We start from the raw sequence: 15,247 nt of genomic DNA on the forward strand, positions 1-15,247 counted from the left end.
GCCCTCTTACTGACGTAGAAAAACCCTCCGTCCATGATGTGTTGCATCGTAAGACTGCGGGGTTATAACTTTTTATTCCTCTCCCAGCCCTCCTCTTCGCCGCCCAGAGGGAAATGTCAAAGCGCCAAACGCCTTTAAAACGCACCTCTTGCGGTCGCGAACGTTTCAGAAAAGTCGATTTTTATTTATTCGAAGACATGATTTTTAGGGTTCCGAATTCATTGGTTATATCATGTATATTTTCATTTCATTTTTTAATTTTTTTCTCATATTTATGTTTCATTATAAGGTAATGTTTTTGTTTATTTTGTAAATAGTCGCTAATGACTACGTTGTCGATTAGAAATACATTTTTAAAAAAATTGTTTAGGAAGAAATGGGAATTTTTTGCAGATTTTTTTACTTTTTTTTTAATGAGAAATTTAATTTAGAAGCCAAGTGTGAAGAATTCAATTATTGTATAGTATTTGATATTTTAGGGACGAATGGGGCTTGAGGATTTTTTTTGTTCAAATCCACAAAAATTCATAAAGGAATAGAACTTTAATTTTACAACTTTTAAAATTAAAATGATGAAATTGTTCCAATATATTCGGAAATTTAGGGTTGATCGAAATTTAATCTGAAGATTATTAAATTCCCTTCAACAATTTTTTTATTCTAAAAATTCATAAAAAAGCAAAAACAAAAATTTTTTAATTACAATTGTTTTGAGTGGTTCGTTTTCTCAAAAAATCGTCCTGATTAAAAAAATTAATTGAGAAATGTTGAGAGTTAAAATTATCGTATGAATCTTCACAAATTCTCGATTCACGAAAAAAGTTTCAATTTATGGTTTCTTATAATTAACCAATTATGAAGCCGCCAAACGCATTTAAACCGCGTCAGTCGCAATCTCGACCGTTCCCCAAGACCCCTTCGACTCCCCTCATCCTCGTGCGCGGGGGGCAGAGCGGAGATGAAAGAAAACGAAAGTAAAGACCGAGACCTAGCGGAAATGGGAGTGAGGGTTCCCCCGGTGTTCTTGGAATAATTTTCCGTTTCCCTGAGAATTCTCGGGTGTTCCCGAGGAAGAGCGTCCCCATTCTAAAATTCTCGGGTGTTCCCGAGGAAGAGCGTCCCCATTCTAATCCAGCGCTCATCCTCCTGGTCCCCGGCTGCTCGCGTCCCGTCTGCGACTGTATCAGTCCTCGGGAATGAAACGAGTTGAACGAGGTGAGGATGAGGGTGGCGCATGATCGCGATGTTCACCACGTCCAACCGGAGACTGAGCCGGCCGGTCCCACGCTGTCCGCGGCCGCAGGTTGCGCCGGATACACCAATTTTCAAAGTTTGAGGCGAGAGACTGTCAAGACGAAGAAGAGGACTCAAAAGCTAAGCGAGGCGGGGGGAGGATGAGCGGGGGAGGGATGACGGACAGAGACAGAAAGGATTGAACTGAAAATAGCCGGAGGGAGTGAGTGAGGACCAGGGTAACATGGGAGGAGGGAAAAAACTGGTGAGGGAGGAACAGGATCAGGGAGGTGGCACTGGCGGTGGCAGTAGCGGCTGGCTATTGATTTCAAGGGCTTCCTTAACCACCCAACCACCCCCCCTCCTCCCCCTGTCCGTTTGCCATGTCGTGCTGAGTACCCGACGGCGTCAGGGCGCGACTAGAGACGCCAGCGCCCTCGCACATCTCAATGCGAATTCCGTTATTGCGAAAAATTGCTGTAATCCTCGTAATCGAGACCTGCACAACTGCTTCGGTGGACGATATTCCAGTTGGGAGTGGTTATGCGGCCCTCCGCCATCTTGTCGAGGCCACTCTGCTGATCGCAAAATGGCGGAGGTCGGTGGATTCGGATTTCCCATGATTTTTCAGGGGCTTTGGTGAATCAACCAGCGGATTTGAACGGATGACTTGGCTCTGGGGGTGGGAGAGGGGCTCCAGCACCCATCAGCAGTGAATGAATACACCCCTGCGTGCACGATTCGGCCCGAACATTGGTGTCAGTGTGTGTGTGTAGGGGTTGAATAGCGTTGGGGGATATGTCGAAGCGAGGAACTGTGCGTTTGGGGCGTCTCCTGGCCATCGTTTTGTCGTAGTCAGGGGTGTTAGTTCGTCTACGCGCGGGTGGAGGGGTCTTCAGCTCGGTGATGAGAATATCGAGGCTGAAGAGGGGGGCTTGAATGTGTTTGAAGGAGCATTGTTTACGTGTGTATGTGCTATAAACCCCCGGAGAAAAGACAAGTCGAACGGGGGAACCCACCCGTCTTTAGCCGTGTGTGCTTTCGGTTCAACTGTACACCGCGTGTGCGCTGCCAGTCGTTTGGTCTTACTACCGACGTTTTCCACCAGTTTAGTACGAACAACGAAACGAGGAAGCGTCAACCGTACGGTTGGGAAGGGGGGCCTTCATTTTCTATTCACTTGGGCGGCTAAAGCTCGCTAATACCCGCCCCATTTTTTCCTATTTATTGTTTTTTTCGTTCTATTTATTTGGAGATTGTTCACGCACATCTGGGGGATTGGGGGCTCGTGGACTCGGGGGGTGATCGGACGCTCAAGTTTTTTAAAGCAATTGTGAACATTTTTTTTTTCGGGAGGGGAGTGAGTGGTTTTGTGATGTGGGTGATTTTTCACGAGACCTGCAGAATGGGAATATGCCAGGTGTAAACGCGCGAGAGAGGTGGCAATCAGGGGTTAATGCTAATAAATATTGGGTCTTGGAATTGTGGAGTAAAGGGGAAAGGGGCGGTTGTGTTCGCGAGTACTGGGCGCCCGGTGACAAGCAGGTTCGAACGCCGAGGACTATGGGATGTGGTTACGGGGATTTATCGGTGGGTAAGAGTCAAGGATTTTGAGGCTCGGGGGTTAGGGGGTTGTTAGGGGGTTAGGGGGATATGGGGTTATGAGGAACGGGGAAACTACTGCCATCGTCACTGCCCTTGCCGTCGGTGCCACTACCCGAGTAGATACCAGTACTACTGGGGAACTTACCAGGCTTTGCACATTTACAACGCTACAGCCACGGCCCATCTAACCCCACACGTTCGGTGAGTTTTTTATTTATTCTGGGGATTATAGGGTTTTCATGGGGGTGCACAGTGCGGGAGCTTCGGAGGGGCAGAAATAAAAAATAGAAACACTGGAATTTTTTAGAATTATTTTTGGAAAATTTTGGTTTTTATTTTTTTTGCTTTCCAAAATTTTATTGGAGATAAAAAATGGGGGGAGTTGTGGTGCCCCCTCGGACCCTTGAACTTGTTTCCAATTTTTTCCGCGTCATTTTGGTGAATTTATTCTCACCGTCTGACAAATAACGACGTTTTCTACTGATTTTATTTGTAAGGAAATTATGGTTTCATTTTTTTGCGGGGATGGGAAGGACTGGAAATTGGGTTTTTGGGGCTCTATTTTCGCCGTTTGTGTCGGTTCTCTTGACTAGCAGGCTCGTTTTGCCACGACCTCGAGGAATCACGGGGAGGATGTCACGAGTTGGCTAAATCAATCGATAAACCCCCCCAAGTTAGAACTGCAAAACCCGCGGATCAAGCCTACGTCATTGGGAAAAAAAAGTTTGGTGCTTTTTGCCGGGCGAGGGAGAGGGAGGCGGGGGAGTTTTTTTGGATTTTACTGCATGATGACACGCATAGGGGGGAGGGGGAAAAAGTACGTCCTACGGGAAATGTCCAGGAGTAATTGAGGCGAGGCGCTGCGCTGGCACACCTCTTTTCAACCTTGGTACTACATTTTTTAGGATATTTTTAGGTGTCAGGGATTCTTTCGAGTTTTGCGGGGGTCGACGGAGCCGAGCAACTAAAATAATTGTCTAAAATTGATGGTTCAAGCGCGCGAATCGATTTGGAGATTTGTTCGTCGAATTTGCGAAGTGAATTGCGTGAAAGAAATTTTAAAAACTGACGCGTAATCGGCTTTATTAAAATTGCAGTACTTGGGAAATTACTTTCTTGTGAACTTTCCCTGTAAATAGATAAGGGAGATTGTTTAAGCTTTTAGAAACTTTGTTTTTAGGAAATGCAATCTGTTTCTGAGAAAATTTTGAATATGGAGCAATTATTTTTAGGGTGGAAATGTAATTCAGTAGCGAAGTGGTAAAACGGTACAGTTTTCAATGAATATCTCGGAATCTAAGGGAGATAGCAAAATTTTTGGTATAACCTTTTTGGTAGAACCGACTGAGAGCTACAACAAATGTAATTATGAAAATTTCGCCATGTGCCTTAGATTCCAAAATATTTCTCAAAAACTCAACGGGGAGATGAGTCGACAAACCGCTTTACCACTTCGCTACTGAATTGTTTATAAATTGTTTATGGAAAAAATGTGGTGGTCAAATCAATTTTTTAATTATCTTAGGAATCTCTCTGTAACTTAGGGGCAAGGAGCTTAAGCTAAAGTTCTGATATTTCAAGATGTTTTTCGTTAAAAAAATTGTAAATTCGTAAAAGAGTGAAAATAAATGTTCAAAGCCTCACAAACATCCATTTTTCAAAAAATTATTCTATTTTCATTTTTCACAATTGATTGAAATTATTGGCTTTCCATAATGAAGAAAATGAAGAAAAAAATATTGGAAATTGGTTTGAAAATCGCAGAAAAATGTATGAGATAAATTCCCAGATCTTGAGTTATTCCAATGGTTTTCCAATTAAATCGAATGGCGATCCCCATTCACCGTAAAAATACGAAAAAAAACAGGCACCACACATGTGAAAATAAAACCCAGAAATATGGGATGAGTGCGGTTGAGCTACTGTTGTCCTGCGACAAAACTTCTCTCTCTCCCAGCGCTTTTGACTAAAAAAAATACAAAATAGAACCGGAGTTATAACCACCACTGCGCCCACACACGCAGTTTACTGAAATTGGGCAGGGGTAGCGTCAGTGTCTGATTGACCTCGCGAGGGGTCGACACGGACACCCTTTTGCCGTTCCATTTCCGCTTCGACATCGCCAATTATCGGTGAAATATATCACGCGATCCACTGACCTATACGCCACTGGTATCATGGACTCGGCATCAAACTCTTTTTTTTTTCATTGCGAGTGCATCAGAAATAAAACACTGATATTAACGAGTAAAAATGAAATATCATCAGGGATGTATGTAAAAATTGTGGTATTCTGGGCGTGAAACAGTTGTAGTTGATTTTTTCCACCAGTTTGACCCGGCAGAGTGTAATGGAATGAATAATAAAAATTATTTCCAATTTGGGAGTTGGGAATTTCGAGCTGAAATGCTGTTCACGACTTCGCCTTTTGGATAAATTATGAAAAACACTGGCATTTTTTTCAATTAAACTAGTGATGCCACGAGACATAATTGTGGAGAGATGATCTCGGTCTCAATGAACATGAAAATCTTTGCTCTCGGCTCCTCTCGTGATGACTCCGAATCAATTTACCTCAACTCGGTCTCAAGTTTTTCGTGTTTTTTAATGTAAAATCTCGATTTTTGTCTCGGATTGCCTCGTCTCGATTTTCTACATATAAAAATCGCGAAAAACTGCAAACTAAGATGAGATAGATTGACTCGGAATGATCACAAGAGGAGCCGATACTGCGCATTTCAAGACTGAGACGAGACCAAAAATTTCCGTGTTCACTGAGACTAAGGCAATCCCTCCAAAGTATTGTTTCGTGATGTCTCGTGAAATGTCTCGCGTCATCACTAAATGAAACAATTATCCTTATTCATTCATTCAAACAAAATGCTGCAAATAATTCGCAGAACAATGTTTTCTCCTAATAAATGTTCAAACTAATCTACTCACCCATTCAAATAAAAAAATAATTTCCAAAAAAACCTCAAGACCTCTCTAAACCCTAAAAAATGTAATCAATTTATCTCTCGAGTGCAAGAGAAACATCTCGACTCAAAACTTTCCGCGAAGACTCGATTGGATGGATAAAACTGAAAAAGAATAAGGAAAGACTGAAGGAGATGGAAAAATATGAATTGTCGAGAAAACTCGAGATACGTGGAGTAGAGTTGCCGGAGGTACATGCATAAAGTTCAGTCCTCACGCACGGAGAATTTGCCAAGGGAGAAGGAATACACGAGAGTTTCATACTAAAAGGGAAAATGCATAAGCATCGGAGAGTGATGGGGGGGTGGAGGCATCGGAGAATACCGAGCCGAGGAGCACATACACGGCGACGAAATGTGTTGCGTTGAAATAATTGATTTTCGAACGGCACGGAGCGTAATATCCACGCTTGTAATTACCAAACTCTGGGGTGTTGGTGTCTCAAAGAGTCGAGAGTTATAAGGGGTGCTAGCATGCCCAACTTCCTGGGTTATAGCGCCGAGTTTAACTGATATTGATGTAAATAGCATCGGAAAACAAGGCGAACATAAATTCTACATTATTTCGCATAGTTTTTTGCTCAAAGAAACGACAAACAAACAGAAAAAAATGATTTTGAGAATTTCGGGATCGTAAACATTTGAAGAAATAAAATTGAAATTGAGAAAATTTCTTATCGTAATGAGAACATTATTATAAAAAAGTCAGCAATATTTTTAATAATATTTGAATGAGAATAAGAATAATTCACAAGATTACAAGTTTATCAATTGAAGCAATTTTTTTTCATAATAACATCATTGTTGCAAATGGAAAATTTCTATGATAATATATCAAATTTAATGAATGAAAATAATTAAAAATTTATGAATATTTTCATCGAAATATTCGATATTCCCTGTTCTTCCCCCAATGCAGAATGAGTTTTCACACCGGAATGAGGCGTCCACGTTTGAAATTCCCCGGGAATAGTTTGTTGCTCAAAGAAACGACAAACAAACAGAAGAAAATGATTTTGAGAATTTTGGGATCGTAAACATTTGAAGAAATTGAATTGAAATTGAGAAAATTTACTCGTAATAAGAGCATAATTATAGAAAAGTAAGCAATATTTTTAATAATATTTGAATGAGAATAAGAATAATTCACAAGATTACAAGTTGATCAATTGAAGCAATTTTTTTTCATAATAACATCATTGTTGCAAATGAAAAATTTCCATGATAATATATCAAATTTAACGAATAAAAATGATAAAAAAATTTTAAACGCGATAAAAATTAAAAAATAATTTAATAATTAAAAATTCATGAATATTTTCATCGAAATATTCGATATTCCCTGTTCTTCCCCCAATGCAGAATGAGTTTTCACACCGGAATGCAGCGTCCACGTTTGAAATTCCCCGGGAATTGTTATCGAATTATTTTGCGTACCTCCAAAGCCTCTCGAAGGCGTTTGGATTATGCGAAGTTTGGGAATACCTTTGCCAGAGTATTTTGCCGCATAGAGGTGCGAAGTGTAATCCATTGGAGTCTTGGGGGAAATGGGAAAGACGCTGCGGATAGTGAGAACAAGAGGGTGGGTAATTAATTCGTGACCTTTTGAAAACGAATGGATACTAATTAAGCCCTCCTGCTCTTTGTAAATGGAGGGATAGTGGGACCTCACGTGAAATTTTGATGAACCAACGTCTTTGATTATACCGTGTAATCACGGGAGCTCTAACTGGGGCGCCGTTTCACGCGAAAGAATGATGAATTTTTTTATTCTCCAGAATTAATTTTCATTCGTTCACTTTTTATTCAGCCATTCCGGGATTTTCAGCAGCTATTTGCGGCCCAAAATATGGCAAGCGAATTAATCTTCATCGACTTAATTATTAAATAATTTAATTATTAAATAAAGAGCATTTCTTCGTATGAAATGATCTTTTTATTTATTCGAAAAATTGTTTATTCACTTTGGTGAATTGACTCAGTTGAATAAACTCTTTAATTGTCTTCAAACCAACTACTCACGTGAAATTCCCAATGAATGGCAATTGCTCACCCCCAAAATAAGGAATAGGACCGTTTAATTCCCTCTTTACCTAAATGAACTTCCTCATACTCATAAAACCTCATATCTCCAAATTTTAATGGCCCCTCAGTATAGATTTACCTTGAAATTAGTATTCCTCCGTTCTCCCCATCCTCCGAACACCCAAATGCAATCACACGTTTCTATCATTACATAAACGTTTTAACAAAACTAACTCGTTAAATGGTACGAGAAATGGGTTATCCTGGTTTATCGAGGGTGTCCTACGAACGTGAACATTTGGAAACGAATATATTCTCGCAATATTTGATGATTAATATTAGCAATAATTATTTTAGGGGCATTTATATTTTTGACGAAAGTCTTCGCGATTTCAAATGTCAGATTTCCTTTAGATTTGACTGAGTTTTTAACTGAGTTGAAAGTTCATGAAATTTCAGGGGAAGTATAATGTCATAAAATTATTTTCCTTTAAAATCACTTCTAATATTTTTCCTAAAAATCAAAGAATTAAAAAAATTGTTTCTCAGGAAATTTAATCGAAAAATTTCATGTCCGAGAATTTCAAAATCCTTTGATATTCTCAAAGTAACATTTTTATTGTGAAAATAAAAAACTTGTTTACCCTGTTATCTATCCCAAATGTTTTTCGACCCAAATCCTCGGCAAGAAAAATGTATCTCGAATGTAGCGTACATTTACCCCCAAAATTCACTTTTTCCGACGTTAAGTGAAGCATAATATGATAAAGTTATTTTTCTTTAAAATCACCTCTAATATTTTTCCTAAAAATCAAAGAATTAAAAAAATTGTTTCTCAGGAAATTTAATCGAAAAATTTCATGTCCGAGAATTTCTAAATCCTTTGATATTCTCAAACTAACATTTTTATTGTGAAAATATAAAACTTGTTTACCCTGTTATCTATCCCGACTGTTTTTCGACCCAAATCCTCGGCAAGAAAAATGTATCTCGAATGTAGCGTACATTTACCCTCAAAATTCACTTTTTCCGGCGTTAAGTGAAGCATCCACCATTACTCTTGGTTGTACGCGAGCCATAAGGAAGGTAGTTTCGAGGATATATACAGTGACACTACTGTCTTACCACTCGATACAACGTGTAGAGGACGCAGCGCCTCCAAAAGTGGTTACCAGACTGGTGGAGGGGTCTTGCTCAAGTACTGTTGTCAAACCCTCAAGCATCATCCATCTGTATAAAGTGTATCCCTTCAGCGCGCAACTGTCAACATCAGGGAGATAGGGCATCTGATATACATTTTGTCACGTTGGTGAATGATTCTGTGTACTCTTCAGCCTGAAGATACTGTTGGGGATGAGATTGCCGCATGTTTTCGATCATAATTCGGTGATTGATTGGGGGGAGGAGCCCATTCTCTCGGGAAAATTGGGGGGGTAAGGGAATATTTCATGAAATTTTTTGCCGAGACATTCACGGGATTTTTTGTTGATTTTTTCACTCGAATACGAAATGACATCTCAAATAATCCAACGAGACTACTAAAACAATGTTTATTTTGATCTTTTGCTGCTTCCAATTTCTATAAAAAATTAAATAACATGAATTTATCTATTTTGAAAATGTCAGAAGGTTTTTTTACGAAAAATTTGTCATTTCAATCTCTCCAACAAAGTTCCATCAAACTCAAATGATAGAAAACAGAAAAAATTTGAGAAAAACGTCAGAGGGAATGTTTCCGATGAACTTCATGATTACCAGAAAATATTTGATGATGTTTTGCCGGAGGAAAAAAGTTTTCCCCAAAAAGTGACGAAACAATCCAATTAAAAACTTATAAAACTCCAATAACTTCGATTTAATTGAAATAAAAGATTTCGCCCAAAGTTTCACCCTCGGAAAAACTTTAAATTGCGTCATTAACACCTTTTGCCCTCCCTCTGATACATAATTCCTTCCACACACACTGCGCTCACTTGTATTCTGCTCATAACACAACACCTCTATTTCTACATCTTTACTTTTTCACGCAAGGTCCCTTTATCACGAATCCCAGAGGCGTCACACCGAGAGTACGAACGTATCCCCGGTGTTATCGATCTGGAAATCCCAGTCCAGATTAAACTCGGCAGGGAGTTTGTGCCCACACGAGAGTAGAAGTAGCGATGGGTTAGGTTGATGGACGGAGGGGTGGTGAGGGACGAGGAAGAAGTTTTACCGAATCCCCTAGTGGTTTTAACATCGTGATCCTCATGTGTCCATCAACGGTTACAGTGTTTCCATGTTATATGACCAAATACAAAGATTTTCCAAACAAGGAAATTGGAAATCGACTTTTTGTTGTTTTTTCCCTGTTTATTTTCACGGGGAAAATTGTTTTTTCAATTTTTATGCATGACAATGGGTAGAACCTATCCAAACAACTCCGAGAAATTATTTTGGAATAATGCGATTTTAGTGATATCATAAACGTTATGAAATAATACAGAGTATGAATTCAGTAGCGAAGTGGTAATAGATGAGTGCATTTAAAAAAAAATTTTGCGTGAATCACACTAAAATATGGCCGTGACTATTCGCACCATTGTGTGAATCACTCCCGTACACTCCATACACTCCACGCATGGGTGAAGTTTGTGTGTTTCATGCAGCCGAATTTTCATACTGCTGTGTGTTTCACGCAGTTGCATTTTTATACGCCTGTATGTTTCACGCAGTTGTATTTTTATACACATGTGTGTTTCACGCAGTTGCATTTTGATACGCCTGTGTGTTTGACGCAGTTGAAATTTTATACACCTGCGTGTTTATACACACAGGAGTGTGAAATACACAGGGGTATCTGAATACCACTGCGTGAAACACGCAGGTGTATAAAAATACAGCTGCGTGAAACACACATGTGTATAAAAATACAGCTGCGTGAAAAACACATGTGTATAAAAATACAACTGCGTAAAACACACATGTGTATAAAAATACAACTGCGTGAAACACACATATAGGCAGATGGACGGCTCAGAATTGCGTTTTTCCACTTCCTAGGCCTTATACAAGATGAATTAAATTAATTTTTTTTGGCACTTTCGTTTTTCGCGATTATCTCGGAAACTATGAGAGATAGAGCCTTAAAACCTATTCCATTCGATTCCTGAGGAAATTTGGGTTCCGTATAGGCAGATGGACGGCTCAGAATTGCGTTTTTCCACTTCCTACACCCTATACAAGATGAATTAAATTAATTTTTTTTGGCACTTTCGTTTTTCGCGATTATCTCGGAAACTATGAGAGATAGAGCCTTAAAACCTATTCCATTCGATTCCTGAGGAAATTTGGGTTCCGTATAGGCAGATGGACGGCTCAGAATTGCGTTTTTCCACTTCCTACACCCTATACAAGATGAATTAAATTAATTTTTTTTGGCATTTTCGTTTTTCGCGATTATCTCGGAAACTATGAGAGATAGAGCCTTAAAACCTATTCCATTCGATTCCTGAGGAAATTTGGGTTCCGTATAGGCAGATGGACGGCTCAGAATTGCGTTTTTCCACTTCCTACACCCTATACAAGATGAATTAAATTAATTTTTTTTGGCATTTTCGTTTTTCGCGATTATCTCGGAAACTATGAGAGATAGAGCCTTAAAACCTATTCCATTCGATTCCTGAGGAAATTTGGGTTCCGTATAGGCAGATGGACGGCTCAGAATTGCGTTTTTCCACTTCCTACACCCTATACAAGATGAATTAAATTAATTTTTTTTGGCATTTTCGTTTTTCGCGATTATCTCGGAAACTATGAGAGATAGAGCCTTAAAACCTATTCCATTCGATTCCTGAGGAAATTTGGGTTCCGTATAGGCAGATGGACGGCTCAGAATTGCGTTTTTCCACTTCCTACACCCTATACAAGATGAATTAAATTAATTTTTTTTGGCATTTTCGTTTTTCGCGATTATCTCGGAAACTATGAGAGATAGAGCCTTAAAACCTATTCCATTCGATTCCTGAGGAAATTTGGGTTCCGTATAGGCAGATGGACGGCTCAGAATTGCGTTTTTCCACTTCCTACACCCTATACAAGATGAATTAAATTAATTTTTTTTGGCATTTTCGTTTTTCGCGATTATCTCGGAAACTATGAGAGATAGAGCCTTAAAACCTATTCCATTCGATTCCTGAGGAAATTTGGGTTCCGTATAGGCAGATGGACGGCTCAGAATTGCGTTTTTCCACTTCCTACACCCTATACAAGATGAATTAAATTAATTTTTTTTGGCATTTTCGTTTTTCGCGATTATCTCGGAAACTATGAGAGATAGAGCCTTAAAACCTATTCCATTCGATTCCTGAGGAAATTTGGGTTCCGTATAGGCAGATGGACGGCTCAGAATTGCGTTTTTCCACTTCCTACACCCTATACAAGATGAATTAAATTAATTTTTTTTGGCATTTTCGTTTTTCGCGATTATCTCGGAAACTATGAGAGATAGAGCCTTAAAACCTATTCCATTCGATTCCTGAGGAAATTTGGGTTCCGTATAGGCAGATGGACGGCTCAGAATTGCGTTTTTCCACTTCCTACACCCTATACAAGATGAATTAAATTAATTTTTTTTGGCATTTTCGTTTTTCGCGATTATCTCGGAAACTATGAGAGATAGAGCCTTAAAACCTATTCCATTCGATTCCTGAGGAAATTTGGGTTCCGTATAGGCAGATGGACGGCTCAGAATTGCGTTTTTCCACTTCCTACACCCTATACAAGATGAATTAAATTAATTTTTTTTGGCATTTTCGTTTTTCGCGATTATCTCGGAAACTATGAGAGATAGAGCCTTAAAACCTATTCCATTCGATTCCTGAGGAAATTTGGGTTCCGTATAGGCAGATGGACGGCTCAGAATTGCGTTTTTCCACTTCCTACACCCTATACAAGATGAATTAAATTAATTTTTTTTGGCATTTTCGTTTTTCGCGATTATCTCGGAAACTATGAGAGATAGAGCCTTAAAACCTATTCCATTCGATTCCTGAGGAAATTTGGGTTCCGTATAGGCAGATGGACGGCTCAGAATTGCGTTTTTCCACTTCCTACACCCTATACAAGATGAATTAAATTAATTTTTTTTGGCATTTTCGTTTTTCGCGATTATCTCGGAAACTATGAGAGATAGAGCCTTAAAACCTATTCCATTCGATTCCTGAGGAAATTTGGGTTCCGTATAGGCAGATGGACGGCTCAGAATTGCGTTTTTCCACTTCCTACACCCTATACAAGATGAATTAAATTAATTTTTTTTGGCATTTTCGTTTTTCGCGATTATCTCGGAAACTATGAGAGATAGAGCCTTAAAACCTATTCCATTCGATTCCTGAGAAAATTTGGGTTCCGTATAGGCAGATGGACGGCTCAGAATTGCGTTTTTCCACTTCCGAGGCCTTATACAAGATGAATTAAATTTTTTTTTTTTGGCAGATTTTAATAAAATAAAAAACGCGTTCAAAAATTCGTTTTATCCTAAAATAAAACTAATGAAAATCCCATTTCTCTCTCAAACAATGGTAAATATATTTTCCTCTATTTATCCTTCGAACGATCCCTCTTCACAATGCAGAAAATGAAAAAAAATAGAACATTTTTTCCCCCAAAAAATGACCAGTTCCCAACGAAACACGAAAAAAGGTAAAAACCTCTTCCTTTGTTGGAGCCGAGTAGAAAGGTAATTAGCGAAGCGTGTGCATCTCAGGTTTAACGAGCCGTGTGTATCCGTTGTTGGGGTCATCCCCAGTCATAATCCCACGTTGATACATATTAGAAGGACTGAATAATATTTTTTATCCCCTTGTATTTTAACTTTTTTTTCCAACTCCCAGTGGGCGTTGGTCCTTATGTGGGGGCCATTGGGAACCACTGTGGAGAGCTTTTTCACGACGCGGGAGAGTCGTTACGAGGCCATATATGGTGCCCATAGCACCATGGGGGCTTATGGATATGCCTCCCGTGTTGTTGGAACCCTCTGCGGTGGCCTAGGTACCCACTGAACACACCTGCACCTCACACTTGGGACAGCCACTGCTGTGACGTACATATTTTCGAGGTTAATCCCTCTATTGTGGGGGTTTTCAGGTCACATTTATGGGTTACAAGATTAATTTTTAGGTTTCACGGGGAAAAACAAGCAGGGTATTGTTTACATGCAACTGCTATCAATCGGGAATCGTTTTCCGGCAATTTTTGGAGGAGAGAAAGAAGAAATCTGAAACGTTCAGGGAATTTTAAGGTTCATCACCGAACAAAGTACGAAATTATCACGTAATTTTTCCCGAAGAAGTAAAATCTTACCGAAACTTGCCTTATTGTGCCTCCAAAATCAAAAATTCTTGAACGTTCAACAATTTTTATGAAGCTGGTGAATTATTTCTACGTTCCGTTCCGTAAAATTTCTCAGTCGTTGGGGAAAAATTACGGAACGACTTGTTGTCCCCACAACGGTGAGTCATCAGACGGGTGGTTAATTTTTACGGAACAAATCGTAGAATTTACGTGGCGATTCGTACAATTTCAGTTCCGACTCACACTTTTTATTGAATTTTACTTCGCTCGCGGATTACGTTTCGAAACGTAATTTTTACGTTTTCTTTCTGGTAATTTTTATAGAATTTTTCTCTCCGTGAACTGGATCTGTTTTATACGAAATTCATTCTTCCAACTTTCGTTTTTTATCAAAAAACCATGAATTTTTTTTAATTAGGGAAAAAAACATTTTTAAAAGGGAACTTTATTGTTTATTAGTTGTTTATGGATGGGGTTGTCATCTTGAATAACTCCATTTTTTTCAATTGCTTTAATGACAATTGAAATTAAAAATAATGAATAATAAATACAATGGCTTGAACGCAATATCGAATGTTTGAAAATAGACTTTTAAAACTCTCTTCAGCTTCACCCCCCTCCGATATCCACAAAAAATTCCCCAAACTCGCTCCAAACCCCTGAATAAATCATTAAATAATTTTTCAAAATCCCCCATCAATCTCATTACCCCCAACAAATCCATTTTTAATTAAAATTACCCTCCACCTCCGCCTCTATTCAATTGTCGTGAATGAATATGCACTCAGGGCCATTCTTTCCACCTCTTCACGAGAGGAAAACTATGAAATATGATCACGGTAAATGCCAACCAAACAATGCGAGAAATAAAAAAAATATATACCTCACCCCTCGCTCTCACTCCTCACAATTCTTCGGGTATTACCATCCTGCACGTTCTCGCATTTTCACGCAATAAATCTTCGAGTGAAGTTCCTCCCACTTTTCCCTCCCACATTTGCCCCTCCTGCAATCGGAGGTACACCCGGGCAATACTCATGGGAGTAAACTTTCTTTTCCGGTGGAAAAAATGC

The 15,247-nt window shown here is 39.2% G+C and overlaps 1 protein-coding gene across 1 annotated transcript in view; it reads left to right on the plus strand.

Annotated features, from left to right (window-relative positions):
- Positions 1-2,910: 2,910 nt before the first annotated feature.
- Positions 2,911-15,247, plus strand: part of LOC107041167 (glucose transporter type 1) — a 54,967-nt gene continuing 42,630 nt past the window's right edge. The window contains exon 1 of the mRNA XM_015261588.1: positions 2,911-3,039. The gene's annotated coding sequence lies outside the window, so the exon portion shown is untranslated. The remainder of the gene's footprint in view (positions 3,040-15,247) is intronic.

This window comes from Diachasma alloeum, unplaced genomic scaffold, assembly GCF_001412515.2.
Source record: "Diachasma alloeum isolate Michigan unplaced genomic scaffold, Dall2.0 Dall_scaffold_00358, whole genome shotgun sequence".
Taxonomy (NCBI): domain Eukaryota; kingdom Metazoa; phylum Arthropoda; class Insecta; order Hymenoptera; family Braconidae; genus Diachasma; species Diachasma alloeum.